The following is a 15,796-nucleotide window of genomic DNA, read 5'->3' on the forward strand; positions in this document are numbered from 1 at the left end:
AAAGCTGAAGACTGAAGAAGGTCAACGAATTTGAAGGGAGAGAGAGATATATCTGTCTTTAACCATGGTGGGAAGCTAGCTATATTACTACACTCAAGAGGCTAGAAAGATCAAAATTGTGCTCTCATCGATGTTTCATCATGGTCGTTGTCGATAAATTAGAGGAAACTTTTGGGACGGTCAGGTAGCTTGCAGAAAAATTCACTGGTAATTATGTATTCTCTTGCAAAGGCAATGGTAACTACGGTTGATGTCCCCGAACCTAGTCTGCATGCGGATGAACCAAATAGACTAGCTATATTGAGGTGAAAATTTAAATGTTGACGAATAAAATATTAGGTAGTGGTAACAAGTAGTATTCATATTAAGAAAACAATTTGATGATGAGAATATTGTTGAATCTTTTTGCTAACTTCATTTATATATGAACGAAGTAAAGTCTTCTCCTCCTCTTCTACATGCACTACCTGCTAAAAGAAGTAATTCTTCATGAACACGTTATGTAACCATTAAAGTAGGAGGCAAACCCATTTAACTTTCCTGACATCTCAAGAAAATTCACCGTCCTTGTGCAAAGCTTGGGACCAACTATTACTAACTTTTGGTTGGTTGGTGTGGTCAGAAAGAAACTATAGAATGTTATTGCAAAAGAAGTCAACAATCTATTCCATGCTTTCGAGAGAATTGCCTAACTTTCAGTTGTGGACTAATCTTTGCGGAATGGGATCTAGGGTGCGGCTTTTGTACTGCGGACTGCTGTACCATCATGGATAACCACCACATCATCCTTCTCGAAGATCGGCAGCTCTCATTTATCTTAGGAACATGCCTTGAAACTTTTTGTAGGTATGATATACGGTGCCTAGATATGCTTTCAGGGCAAATGAGAGTCGTCCGTCTCCCAGATAGATGATGTGGCAGCTATCCACAGTGATACAGAACTCTGCAACGTAAATGTCATACTCTAGATTGAAGACAAATCTAATTCTTTGCAACCCTTTAGGCTCTATTGCCTTATTTCTCCTTGTATCTTTTGTATCCTTTATTTTGTAGTTATTAAGTTAGGGGGAAGGATTCCTTTCCCCAGCTGCATAAAAAAATATAGCAAGAGTTGAGTAGCACAGACAATCACATCACTACCACAAAGGTGGTGTTTGGTGACCAAATAGGATTACTGTGGTAATCTAAGATCACTAGTGATCTTTATCCTAAGATAATTTCATCTTCAGTAATTTAAGATCACTACGTTTGATATGTCATGTTCCGATAATTAAAGATTTTTGAATATTTATGAGTAAGATATTTGGTATGCTATTGAAATCTAAGATCAGTGGCCATATAATACCAAAATTACCACTAATATTTGCTAGGAGGATTTTTTTTATGTATTCTTAATTCTTTTAAATTAAGAATATAAGTAAATTGAACTAGACACCATTATTCTTCTTTTCCTCGAAGCTATTCTCTATCCTTCTTTTTTATAGTCTTTGTTATTCCTAGCTTTTTGGCCAACCAGACTGCTAGCCTATCTAGTAACATGCTTTGATTTTTTTGCATTGTTACGTTACTTTCGTAACAATACATTAGTAAATCCTTGATCTGTCTTACTCATATTCTCATCATCTTAGTAAGCTTGTGCAAAGGTAATAATGCACGAATTTTATGCTATTGCAGACTCCAAATTCTCCCATTGCTCTTGGAAGTTCTAGAGGAAGAAAAACCAATATGCCGATCATTTTGGTCTGCCATGGGGCAACACAGAGCAACACCGAGGTATGGAAAATGTGGCTAATGCTACATCTTCTCTTGGAGTATCTAATGCCTAAAATAGTATTTTAATAAATCTTAAGTGCAAAAATTTGATTGGTAATTTTGCATCTCAAAAAGCTAGACAAATTATTTTTAAATAAAATTTTAAAAATATTTTATAGTTATTAAAAAAATTTCATCATTGTTCGTCTTTGGCCCCCAAATGCATTGGACCGCCCCTGCACTCAATGTGCCGGCCAACTACCTTTTTTTTTTTTCAAAATTTCTAAATCGCTGTGCCAGATATGTTGCTGTGCCAACTACCCTGCTAGTGCCTCTATAAATAAGGCACCTTATTGCTATGTGGTATCCTCATCTACACTTCTCCTCCTGCTCAAAGAAGATGGCACTGAGGCTCTTTTTCCCACCGTATAACCCTTCTTGTTTCTCCTCCTCTCTGCGTTTTGGGGCTCGCAAAACAAAATATTCAACGATCCTCATGACCCTCTCCCCACCTTCCAAGCGCAGGTTAGCTCCCTAAATTTTCATTATCTGAAAAAGGATCCTTTTATTTTACCATTTGTTTCTGTTGCAATTTCCTTTCCTCCATAATTTTGTTGATTATATACAGAAAAATCTGGCAGCGACTAAGACTCCGTTTGGCAGAGCTATGGGCAGTAGAGCTTTTTGAAGTAGAGCTTTTTGAAATAGAGCTTTTATAAAAAGCTATTTACTGTTTGGTAACTATATTTCTAAAATACCGTGAAACTTTAATATGTGTTTGGTAAACAAACTGGGAAAATACTTTTGGTATCACACAATAACCAAAAAAGACATTGCATAATATTATACAAGAGAGCAAAATAAAATATAATATGTATTAATACATAAATATATGATATAATATAATATTATTGTAATATAATATAATATTGTTATAATATAGTAATATAATATTGTATGCTATAGCATAATAATATAATATAATATTAAATTATTTAAAATAACATATCAATGTATTATGATATAATATTATATTTATAGTATAAAATTTGTATGGGACATTTTTTATAATTATTATATTTTATCATGGGTATTTTGGTCTAAAAAAAAAAATTATAGCTCAAAACAGCTTTCTGACGAGGCCTAAAAGTATTTTTTCGGAGAAGCTTCAACCAGAAAGCTATTTTAGCTTTCTCACAAAGCTAAAACAGCTTTCCAATTTTTCTACCAAACACTCCTATTTCATTATAAAGTACTTTTTAAGGGCCAGAAAGTATTTTCTAGCTCTCCAAAAGCTTTGCTAAACGGGCCTAAGCGTAGAAGTATAATCTTATTAATGATTGGCAAAGGATTAGAACAATAAAAGTAGGTGGTAAACGTTTGCTCGTCTTGAATAGTGAAGACAAGATCAGATGGTTATGATTGTGATGATGCACCAGACTAATTGGCCAGTACATGTCACCTGCACATGTTGCTACTATTTTTTTCATACGTGTGGTAATTATTTATTAATATGGATTAATAAATAATTCTTAGATTCCTTCCCACAACCCCCACCCGGCCCTCAAATGATAAAAATCTGAGATTATTATCATTAGTTGTCTTTCTCCTTTTTTCTGCTGCTATTGCTGTTCATTATTTTCATCTGTGTTAATGTTAGATTTCAACATGGATCCATAAGGGATCCATCGATGGCATTTTCTTTTCTTCTCTATTCTTCCCTTTATTTCTATTCATCATATTAGGCATGGGCTCGATAGTTACAGGTACTATATTTTTTGTCATGATAGGGAGATAAACGATGACATGGCGAAGCAGCTGAGTGCCCTTAAAATAGAGATCAAGGAGGTCACTCACTCCATGCATCCAGAAAAGCTGGAGATCTTCAAGTCATTAGAGGAATGGGTGGAGGACAACATCTTGACACTCCTGAAGCCCGTCGAGAGCTCGTGGCAACCGCAGGACTTCTTGCCGGATCCCTCAGCCGAAGGCTTCTTCCACGGCGTGAAGGAGATGAGGGAGCGGGCAGCGGAGATCCCGGATGCATGACTACTACGTGTGCTTAGTCGGCAACTTGATCACCGAAGAGGCCCTGCCAACGTATCAAAGCGCCTTCAACACATTCGACGGCGTTCGAGACGAGACGGGGTCCAGCCTGAGCTCGTGGGCCAGGTGGACGAGGAAGTGGTCGGCCGAGGAGAACCGTCATGGAGATATCCTTAACAAGTATCTCTACTTGAGTGGGAGACTGGATATGAGGCAGATAGAGAAGACCATACAGTACCTGATTGGCTCCGGGATGGTAAGTTTCAATATCTTGCTTCAAGCTGAAGTTGGTATACGTATCAATATTGGCCTTCAACAAGGATGGGTGCAACTTCTGGCTAGTGAATCCTAGCCCAGACTGATTAACCTAATCAAAAAATTATGAACTGGCTATATAGATAGATAGATAAGGAATAGTTGCATCAGAAAATTCAGATACATATACTTGACATGCCAATCAACAGGTAGATAGTGTGTATTGATGGGATGAAATAATATGCTTTTAAATTGCAACTTTATGTCCCACTTAGGAATGTCTAGCAACTGTTCGATACGACAACTTAAACCAACCAGACGGGACTCGGTCCAAGTTGGCTCAGCTTGATCGAGGGTTGGTTTCTAATGGGTTTGACATGGTGATATATATATATATATAAGTTAATTTGTTCTGCAATAATATATGTGTTTCTCACCTGTTACTCTCCTTTCATCTTTGCTTAGATTTTGCCTGCGGAGAACGACCCATATCGGGGTTTTATCTACACTTCCTTCCAAGAAAGGGCAACCTTCATCTCTCATGGGAACACAGCAAAGCATGCCAAAGACCATGGTGACATACTGCTGGCGAAAATATGCGGCCTGATCGCCGCAGACGAGAAGCGTCACGAGGCGGCATACACCAAGATCATCGAAAAATTATTCGAGATCGATCCAGACACGACCATGTTGGCCCTCGGCGATATGATGAAAAAGAGAATCACCATGCCTGCTCTTCTGATGTTTGATGGCCAGGATGACAACCTGTTCGACCACTACTCCTCTGTAGCCCAGAGGATTGGTGTTTACACAACCAAGGATTATGGAGACATAGTGGAATTCTTTGTGAAGAGATGGAATGTGGAGGAACTCACAGGCTTGTCGGGAGAGGGGAGAAGGGCGCAGGATTACGTGTGCGGCCTTCCTCGGAGGATTAGGGGGATGGACGAGAGAGCTCAGGAGAGGAGGGTCAAGCAATCCCACATGGTTCCTTTTAGCTGGATCTTCAACAGGTCTGTTCTGGTGTAGATTGAGCAGTGCTCTTGAGGGCTCATCTTTCTTTCTTGCATGCTTCTTGTAATAGTACGTAGTTGTGTGGCATGCCCGTGCGTATGACTGTATCTTAATTAAGGGCAATAAAAATTTCTTCTCTCTCTCACTCTCTCTTCTGGTTTTATTTTCATTTTTGTTTTCCTTTGTTTTGGTCTGGGAAAGGACATATGTGAAGTCCCTGATACGTTCAAATGGGGGCTAGCTGGAGTCGAGGCTGGGTGTTTTGTTTAGGTTATTATTTACTAACTGCCTTACAGTAGAGTATAGACGCGATTCTGAGAACAGGAGCCATGGTGAACTGCCGAAGAGAGACAACCTTAGCAGAAATAAATGGGGTGCAAGAGAACCTTCATTGCTGAAGAGAGCTTCAATGACTACCAAAAAAAAGCTCTTCCACCGTTCAAGATTGAGTTGAATAGGGTGGTGGGTGCGTTTGGTAGACAGAATTCAATGGAATGGTGGGTGCGCCAAGTGAATTAAATTGTCATTGCTTCTAATAAGTGATGCCATTTAAGAGGAGTTTTCAGAATTTAATTGGCACTGTGGCTGGGGCGCGGGGAAAGCTGAAGCGAGGGCAGAAAATGTCGGTTCTTGAATTTAATTGGCACTGTGGCTGGGCCCCGGGGAAAGCTGAACCGAGGGCAAAAAATGTCGGAAAGGCATACTTATGGTGGGAAAGATCTACCTCCATAACGAAAGTGCCGGAAAACACTAAAAAAAAAAATCTTTTATTTGATACTTTTTAATGCGACGCTTATAAGAATCAGTAATTTTATTACTGCCGTTTTCTATAATATCACAAAAGCATCAATAATGTGAGCAAGAAAATTTTGTTTACCGATATTTTTAGAAAGCATCAGCAATGACGGATGCTTTGCCGTTACTTATTAGCATCGGCCTTTACCATTGTCGATGCTTATAAGCGTCGGCCTTTGATGATGCTTATAGGCATCGGGCCATTTCCGACGCTTATAAGTGTCGAGCCATTGTCGACGCTTAAAAGCTTAGAAAATTTAAACCCAAAAAAAACTCCGTTCTCGTTCCTAGGGGTGGGGTATGATTCCTATTATCCGAGTAGCATCACCAAACACCATCAATGAGATGTTGCAACAAAAGAACATATAATCTCATCTAGGTGCTACCATCCAATAGCTACGTAACAATTATAACCATAAAAGCTATGATCTTCCCTTACTTCATCTTTAACCAGTATATTTAATCGGAAACAATAGATGCCCAATTTATATGGTGTTTCTTTTACAAATTACAATAGGAAGTATATTACAAATTATCTTTAAGAATCAGAAGTTTCTTTAACCACAAAACCTACAGTTCCGTTCCATTTACAAATTAGAAATTATACCATCCCCTAACCCCAACCCCAACCCCAACCTCAAGTCCCACCTTCGCCTTTGATTCCATTTTCTCTTCTTGCTCTTGCATCGGCGGTGGCCGCTTCTGCACCATCCTGGAGCTGCCATGAGGTCCCGGGGCCTTGCGGCTGTGCGGCGATCAATGGAGTGTGGGGTTGGTGCTCGTGGTGATGTCGTCGGAGAACACGATGGCAGATCTGGTTCGGGCGGCGGTGGAGACATATGCCAAGCAGGGCTGCCAACCGCTGCTCCCCCACGCTAATCCATCCGATGTTCTTTAAAGCATGGGGCCGCTGGTGGTACGCACTCCCTCTCTATCTCTGACCCATGCTAGGGTTTCTATTACCTTGGCTTGGGCATTTTATAGGGGGACCTGGCCTCCGATGATGTAGTTGAGCATCATCTTAGGTCTCTTGGACCATTGGATTCCGACGATGCTTTTAAGCATCGTCTGGCCCAAGCCGTGCAGCCTTTGGCTTTTGACGATACTTATAAGCATCATCTTAGATTAGTGTTTAAGGGAAAAGTTAGTGTTAAGTGGGAGGTTTAGTGAGTAGGATTCCGGCGATGTATTTAAGCGCCATCTGCTTCTTTCCCTCCTTGGCTTCCAACAATGCTTAGAAGCGTCGTCTTACAATTTACTTTGGATGATGCTAAGAAGCGTAAGCATTATCTTAGTTTCATCCTTGCCGACGCTACTTAGAAGCGTCAGCAAATTTTAGCATCGGAGCTAAAATTACCGACGCTTCTACCTAGCATCGGCATGTATATGTCGGCATTGCCCCCTTTTCCTATAGTAAAAGTCGACTTCATTACATCCGAAAGGTGTAATGAGTGATCTCCTTGGCGGAGAAAGCCCATGCCATCCGTAAGTTAAAAGTCTTGCATGTGATTTGGAGTCAAGGCATCGTATGCTGTTGATTGAGGAACTTGTAGCCAAGGTTGGAATGGGCCCCACCTGAACCAGCTTCGGATCGGATCTTGCACCAAGCACCGACTTTTTAGGTCGGGCTTGGGTCTAAAAATAGAGTCTGAATAAATTTTAGGCTAGGATGAGATCAATTCTAGACTTCGCCTAGGCCTAGCCCAAAGCTCGAGCTAGAACACGGCTTGATCTGGGCACGAATTCTCGAGAGAAATTATATTATAGTTGATTTATCAACAATATTGTCCTTTAAAATTGATCCACTAGCTATACAAATCTTCATTGTATTTTCATGCTTAAACTTGTATTAAGGTCATTTATTATTCGTTATAAGGATCTTTTCCGATGAAACTTTTGGGTCCCGTGGAGCATTTTGGGACAACTGGGCTAAGAAATTTGGGTCATTAGGGCAATTCAAGTCTGGATAACGGTATGTTGGTGGATATGAAGGGAGAGAAACAAAAAATGTTTTCAAAAAGAACAGCTCTTTTAGGTTGGTTATCAAGAAATATGGTTGATCTTTTTTAAGCGACCAGCCACTTTTGGACGTCTATTTAAATTTTGGTAACGTCATATGATTTATTCAATCGGAGAAAAAAAAAACACTCTCCTATTATCATCAATAAGAATTCCCGAGAATATGTAGTTGGTTCAATGCATGATCTCACCTGATGCCATGTGCGAAAAGATAAGGATTACATGAGTACTTGGTTTCAAAAGGTGACTTAAATATTACAATTACAAGAGTGTTCCAAGAAATGGTTAGTCCAAACAAGGAAAAAACTACTAACAAAATCTAACTTAAAATGAGCTCTCGATGTGCATAATACGCATTAAGTACTGCCGGTGCTAATTAATGAATTAACACTATCTTTCATCCTGGTTTAGATATATAAGGAAGCTAAACCTTACTATAATGGGCATTATCAGACTTCAAGAAGTCCAAGCTGTTGCTGGAAATTGGACCCGGGGGCAACCGTGAGCCGAGAGGGGAGGAGCTCCGCTGCTGGAACAGTGGGTGGCGGCGCGCCGGCTGGTGGCGTCCTCCTGGAAGATCCTGCAAGAAAGCCGGTGGCCGGGATCTCCGGCGCCGGCCCTCCGATGCTTAAGTCAGAGGGGGGACTAGTATATGAGTGGAATAAAAGAGGAGAATGTTTGTTCCTGTGTGTGTCCGTTTTTTCTTTCCCCTCCAGGTTTCCTTTTATAGAAGGATATTATGTTACCTGAGAGGTGACAGGGTAAATTGTCTTTTTTGTGATAATTGGGCACGATCATGCTCATTAATGGCGTTGTGGAGAATAAGACCGGATCAGACCGGAGTCAACGAACTGTCATGGTTGATCGGACCTGTTGGAGTGGTTGAACCGCCGGCCGTGGTGGGCCTGAGGTTCGTAGATAGCAAGTGCATTGATTGCTGAGTGAACCAGTGATCAGGGAGAGCCATACGCTTTGATGGTCCAGTGATTCGGAGATCATCTTGAGCCGTGTTCATTTAATGGTTGAGTGCATCAGAAGTCCGCAGGGGTCACACGCATTAATGATAGGGCGTGCCGAAGGCCTGCGGAGGTCACGTGCCTTAATGGCTTGAGGACAGTAACAGAATACGGTGGAGTTGGGTATCTGGTTGTCAGATCCTCTAGAGGATTAGGCGAGAGTTGGATATTTGGGTAAGGCATGGGCTCGGCACCCGTGCCGAGCCGAGCCAGTTGCTCAGCGGGGTGCCTCCAGCTTGAGCGTTGTGAGGTCGGGCGCCTTTCTGGTCGGCGCTCTCTGGTCGAGCGCCTTTCTGGTCGGCGCTCCCTGGTCGAGTGCCTTCGAACTGGCATGACTTGGGTTTTCCCCCCAACACAAGCAAATTACACTTTCAGCCCTCATAGCCTATCCTGCATGGAGGCTGGAAATGCCAAATCCACGCAACCCAAGCCAAATCCAAATGGAGAACTTTCCGGACATGTTGATATCGTATATAGCCAGTATAGGAAATCCAATCTCCTTTCTTAAATCTATGTTCTCTTCCACGTCCCATGGCATGCTAGCTGCTACTTATCCTGAGAATTGCTTGTGCATCTCTCTCTCTCTCTCTCTCTCTCTCTCTCTCTGTGTGTGTGTGTGTGTGTTTGTCTCTGTGTCTGTATGTGTGTCTATGTCTATGTCTATGTCTGTATGTGTAGGTATGTGCGTGTCTATGTGTGCTTGTGTGTGTCTGTGTCTGTATGTCTCTGTGCCCGTGCGTGTGCATGCATGCGTACGTGTCTGTGTGTGTGCACGTATGTGCGTGCTGTGTGCATGCATTTGAGTGTCGACTCTTGATGGGAATCATCTTCCTCCCCGAGCTCTATTTAGAGCTCCTCCTCATCCTATCTTTCCCCCACCAAAGAATCTAGGCCTCCGATCGAAGCCCATCGCCGAATTTCCTTGACTGCCTCTCTGATTGCCGGTAGACGTTCGTGCCGCCACTGGAAAGCTAGGTAAGAGCCTGAAAATCTTTGGATAACCCTTCTCTCCCTCTTCCGCGACCTTTGGAGGTTTGTTTCCAACCGGTGATAGCCGGAATTTGGCTGAGAAGAACAGGTGCTCTATTTTTCTCTGTTTCCTTTGGATTTTCCCAATTTTGTTCGTTCTTTCTGGCCAGTAATGCTGCCGGGTCTTATTGCCGAGTCTCTACCTAGTTTCTCGATGGTTTGCAGCCGTGGCCAGGGTTCCCATCATTGGGATGCATTGGTTTTATAGTTCAAGACGGGATCCCTGGTTTTTTCTTGCTTTTAGTGCTACTAGCTGCTAGTCGCCGCCAGCTGCTGGTTGGCCAGCCGCAGGTCCCTGATCCCAGGCACCACCTACAACCACGCCCATTCTCTTCCTCTTCTTTGGTTAGGGAGATAAGCTTTCTTTCTCTCTCTTTTCTCTCTCTTCCCATACTTTCTCTCTCTATAAAGTTTCTCTCTCTTCATTCATGACGAGACATGCTAATCTATCTAGGTTGATCATGCCATTAACAGTGAAACCCATATCTCGATTGAACTCAGATTGAGATTCACTCTCTTCTCCATCCTTTCTCTCTCTACTAGATTTTCTCGCTCTACTCTCTCTAGGGTACATAGTTGGATCCAGTAGGAACTTTTCATAGTTATTTTGAGTTGATCTTGATGAAGAATCCTAATCTAGGATCATCGGACGACATGTTAGTCCTACCCTGGCCCCTGCCAAATACTGTCAGATTTGATCATCCCGATCTTTGTTAAACTATTTGTGCCTTTGTCCGAGCATGATTCAATGAATTTTACTTTGATCAGATAGACCGAAATGTCAGATACTCTTGCTTGGATAGCCCTGTGAGAGTGTTGGAATTTAGAATTTTTATTTTTATAATATTATGATGAAATTCTAATGAAAAGTATAATTTTGGAATATTAAGTTGTAAGAATAATTTTCGTGATTAATTAGATCTATTAATTGGATTACGATCACATGGTAAGTAATGTATGACTTTTTCTGAGTTTATCAACAATCATTAAATCACTATATTCATGACATTTGAGTGGTATTATTCATGATGCATGAATTTGATACATAGCATATTATTATGCAATATATTATTTTGGAAGGTTATGACGATATATGATCTTATTATGGATTTGATTGATTGATTTTGACACCTCATGATTTTAGAACTCGAATATGAACTCTAGAACTATATACATTTTGACCTAGCTATATTGAGCACCTCCTAATTTGGGCTAATACGTTGGCACATGATTTGTCCTGAAACCCGTGTCCAAGATGATTAGTGACATACCGCCAACAAACCAATGGTCTTGAAGGACTTTACTGCAAGATGATACGCAGCTCACTGCAAGAAGATTAGTCGGTGTTATGACCCTACCATAGAGAACATGTGGTCATAGCTCAGGATCGATAAGATAAATTAAGTATTTGAAAGAAAATGAATGCATGAATGGCATTTAATAGTTTAAGAAGGATTCGATTCATATATTATATTGTGTGCTTATTTTCTATAAATTATTATCTATCTAATTGCCTGATTTATTTAGCTAAGTGATCATTGCTTACTGGGTTGTTTAGCTCGTTATATGATTTTTTTTATTTTCTTACAAATTTAGAGAACTAGTCTACCAGGATTTCAATATGGAAGAGCAACTAGAAGAACTATAAGATAAGTTATCTTAGATTAGAGTTTATTAAATTGATACTTTATCTTAGATTAATGTTATAATTATGAGACATTGTAAGTTAAGTTAGTTAATGAAATAAAGATTACATATTATTAGTTTAAATTGTTCGGCTGCATATTGATGATATCACATTAAGATGCCTTGCATGCTTGTGGAAAAAGTTTTCTATGAGTATGCAGCGATTGTCACGTCCTCCGGCTTGCGATCTCGGGTTGGAGGCGTGATAGTGTGTGTGTGTGTGTGTGTGTGTGTGAGAGAGAGAGAGAGAGAGAGATCTACGTACTCAATGGAAATCTTGAAAATTCACCATGAACTCTCAATAAGAAAAGCATAGCCAATCTATAGTTGTCTTTAGAGAGACAAGCATAGGGTCAATAGATCAATTGGTAATGTTGTTCTAACCATATATTGTACATTACATGGGTTTGACGGTGAAGTTTAAATGCTTCTTCTACTTAATTTTCTCTCCTTTTCACCATTAAAGAGAGAGAGAAAAAAAAAAGGGGTTTGGGTTGTATCTTTCGCGCGAAATAATGATTCACCTTCGTTCACAATATCAACTGTTGGATTGCACAATAGCCACTTCAAGATCTATGCAGATGGATGGAAAAAAAAAGTTTAGAATGCTATAAGATCTGTGTAAGGTGTTGTCCAATAATTGACATCGTGGAAGAAAATCAACTATTCTTTCATGCGAAAGAGACAACCCAAACTCTTGAAAAGGACAACGAAATTTAAGTGAGTTTGATTTCGTTGGAGAGGTTCTATAAGGCTCTCACTTATCCTTTTGTTCAAGTGATATTCAGCAGATGTGAAATGGAAATTATGTAGTTGATATATTAGGTACTACAGAAGGCAATGATGCAACTTAATTGAGTGCTATAGCCTCTTGGGTTTATCTAAGTTGCCATTTGGTGACAAAATTTTGGATTTATTCTTTCCTTTACTCCTTTTCTGTGACTGGACATGCAAAGAAAATGTTAATGCATGTGAAAGATTTGCTTTTGAATTTCCCCCAAAACTCCTTTTTCTTGAATGAGAGATCATACAAAGACATATAGGCTGATTTTATGAGATATATGTCCCTGGCATTAACTAGATTTAGATTCAATTTTACACTAGCATAATTAATAAATGGATGCAAATAACATGTTAAAGGTAAAAGTTTTTGAAATTTTATATGGAATATAGGTTAGTAACATGATTAGTGGTTTAACACTAGTTAGTTGGTTAATTTTGTCACTTTTGTTTTTTTTTTTTTGATAAGGCAGATAGATCATATAAGTATAGTATGAGCACATTCAAAACAATCAAAAAATAAAACATGATTGAAAGGAGGAGGGATAGAATCATAGCCGATCCACAAAATGCCATCAGAATGCTGTGCGCGCAATATAGGAAGCAACCTAGTCAACTGCCCTATATGCCTTCCGATGCACATAAGTAGCATAGAAGACAATGCAATCCCTCGTTAGTCTACGATAGGCCTGTTAACGAACCGAGCTGCTCGGTCTCGGCTCGGGCTTGGCCCGGTAAAAGCACAGCTCGAACGGCTTGTTAGTCAAACGAGCCAACGAGCCCGAGCTCAAAATGAGGCCCGTTTAAACCCGAACCCGAGCCTGAGCAGCTCACGAGCCCAAACAGAGCTCGTGACTTACATGACCAAATGAGGGGGCAGCTTCGGGATCCGACGGTCAAGATCGTGCCTCTGACGGAATCGTGGGCGGTCAAATCTGAATCTCACTACTTGGAAACCTGAAACCCTGCATCCAATGATTCCAACCCAAGGGCCAAGGCCCTTCCCTCTAGTTCGCGTCCATGGCTTGCCCCTTCGATCTTATTATCATCTCTCTCATACTCTCTATTCTCCTCCTCATCCCCTGCCAAGCCTGATCCAATCCACCTCCAAAACTAGCGGTAGCCTTCCATTAGTAGAAAAGGAGGAGGAAGTCACTGCTGTAAAGGAAGAAGAGGCACAACGGCGGACGGAGTGCGAAGGGCGGTGGATCCACATCCGCGACCTCCCGCCGTGGTTCAACACTGACCTCCTCCAATCCTACAATGCCTCCCCCCCTCTACGACGACGAAAACTTCTGCCCCTATCCCTATCTCGCCAACATTGGCCTTGGCCCCCTCACTGCATCGACCCCCACATGCTTGAGCCCTTCTTCCACCGCCGCCGCCTCGAGTACCCCTGCCTCACCCCGTACTAGGCCGCCCTCGATGCCCTCCCTTTCCTCTACCATCCCTTTTCAACTCTAGCGCCCTCCACGGCCGCGACCTCGCCGACTTCCTTCGCCGCGACTGCCCCACCATCTGGCGTCAGTGCGGTGGCCACGACCACTTCCTCGTCCTCGCTCTCCCCACCTGGGATTTCTCCTAGGACCCCAGCACCGATCCTCCGCTCTAGGGCACCTCCTTCCTCCACCTTTCCGACTTTCTGACTCACCGTCCTCTCCATCTAGGATACCGAGCTCTGTATTGAAATGAGCTTTACGAGCCCGAGCCTTTTCTTTGCCAAGCAAGCCCGAGTTCGAGCCCAATATAGAGCTCGATACCTAGCCCGAGCCTGAGCTTTTGTGAAACGAGCCGAGCCCGAGCCTCCCAGGCTCCGGCTCGGCTCGGCTCGGCTTGTTAACAGGCCTAGTCTACGGATATCCTGCAATAGTGAATGTCTGTCACCCATCTTAGACTGTCTTCGAATGCATCCGATTACTATAGCTTAGTCCCCTTCGAGGTGAATGAGATCTACTCCTAGGATGAGCCTCGCATTAGGATGTCCTTCCAGGCAGCCCTCAGATCAACTTTAGATATAGAGACATCGTAAATATGACTACCACTTGCTATTACAAGTCTAGATTCAGGGCTTCTGATCACAAACCTCACTCCTCCACTAACCCCGTCGTCAGTCACACTACCATCAAAGTTTATATTGAGAAAGCTTAGAGATGAAGGCCCCCAAGAGATGAAGATCGTCCGGATTACTACAAGAGCTGAACAGGAGTCCCACGTGTCTCTTGCTTTGACATCGTACGTGTCTCTTGCTATCATAGGTTCTCCAATGGAGGGTGACTGAATGATCTCTATCGCTTGAAAAAAGGCCCTATCACCAACAAGTCTATGATGCTCCCTTCTGTTCTCAAATAACCGAGCATTCCTATTAAGCTAGATATGGTAGGCGATATATGTGGTCCTAAGGCCTTGTGGGATGGTAGCTGGTCTCCTCATGGTTTCCTTCAGAAAGACAAGGAAAGCTTCAACATGAGTCGTAGATTGAATAAAGATCAAGGTGATCCTAGCAAACCTCCACACCTAATCCACCCTAGGACAACAAATAAAATATGCGCCATGGACTCCTCCTCATCAGGATAGGCATCACAAGCAAGAGAGAGCCTTGACCCTCTTCTATACAAAACGCCCTTAGTCAGGAGATAACCCCATGCAATATTTTCTAAGAAAAGGGCAACATAGGGGGTGAACGCGGAGCTTCTAGATCCAATCCCCATCAATTAGCCATGTGGGCTCAGCTTTGTACAAGTTACAAAGGTCCCTAGTTTTCACTCTCGACTTACATGTCGACCTCCATATCCTTCTATCAGAAACCCCATTCTTGTTGATTGGCACAAAAAGAACACTTTGAGCTAGTTGCACCCCGAAGGTGCGCAAAACAACAGCAACATTCTATCTCCTCTCTCTCTGAAGGAACAAATCATAGATCTTTAGTCCATCAGCTCTCTCCAAGTTGACCATAGTAGGCCACAACCTCAATGGCAGCTCACATACCCAGATATCATCCATCAATCCATTGACTATCTGTCCCTAGCAAACCATCTGATATTGGACAACACCACCGAAGCATGGGTGTATATCTCTCTCCAAATGAAAGAGTAGTGTCAGTCAACTTAGAGGTCTATAATTGTGGTCCACATGCCATACTAAGCCCTCATCACAAAGCTCTAGAGCCTATCCAACTCAAGCAAGTACCTATCAGCATGCCTAGCCACCAGAGCCTCTCTCCTCATCAGCAATGAGTGGATGCCCAAGCCACATCCTAGGCTACTAGTGCACTGTTCCAATACTGTTCCAGGGATCTTCTTGAAAATGAGAAGATCTAGTCTTATAGCCTTTGTCCAATGAAGGACTGAAGCCACCTGACTCCTCTTCAACCCGAAGCGAGAAAGAGATTTCTATACCGGTTTCGG

General features: G+C 42.0%; 1 pseudogene; it reads left to right on the forward strand.

Moving 5' to 3' along the window:
- The first annotated feature begins 3,542 nt into the window (after positions 1 to 3,542).
- LOC103696846 lies at positions 3,543 to 5,212 on the forward strand (annotated as a pseudogene).
- The last annotated feature ends 10,584 nt before the right edge of the window (positions 5,213 to 15,796 follow it).

Source organism: Phoenix dactylifera, chromosome 5 (assembly GCF_009389715.1).
Source record: "Phoenix dactylifera cultivar Barhee BC4 chromosome 5, palm_55x_up_171113_PBpolish2nd_filt_p, whole genome shotgun sequence".
Classification (NCBI taxonomy): Eukaryota; Viridiplantae; Streptophyta; class Magnoliopsida; order Arecales; family Arecaceae; genus Phoenix; species Phoenix dactylifera.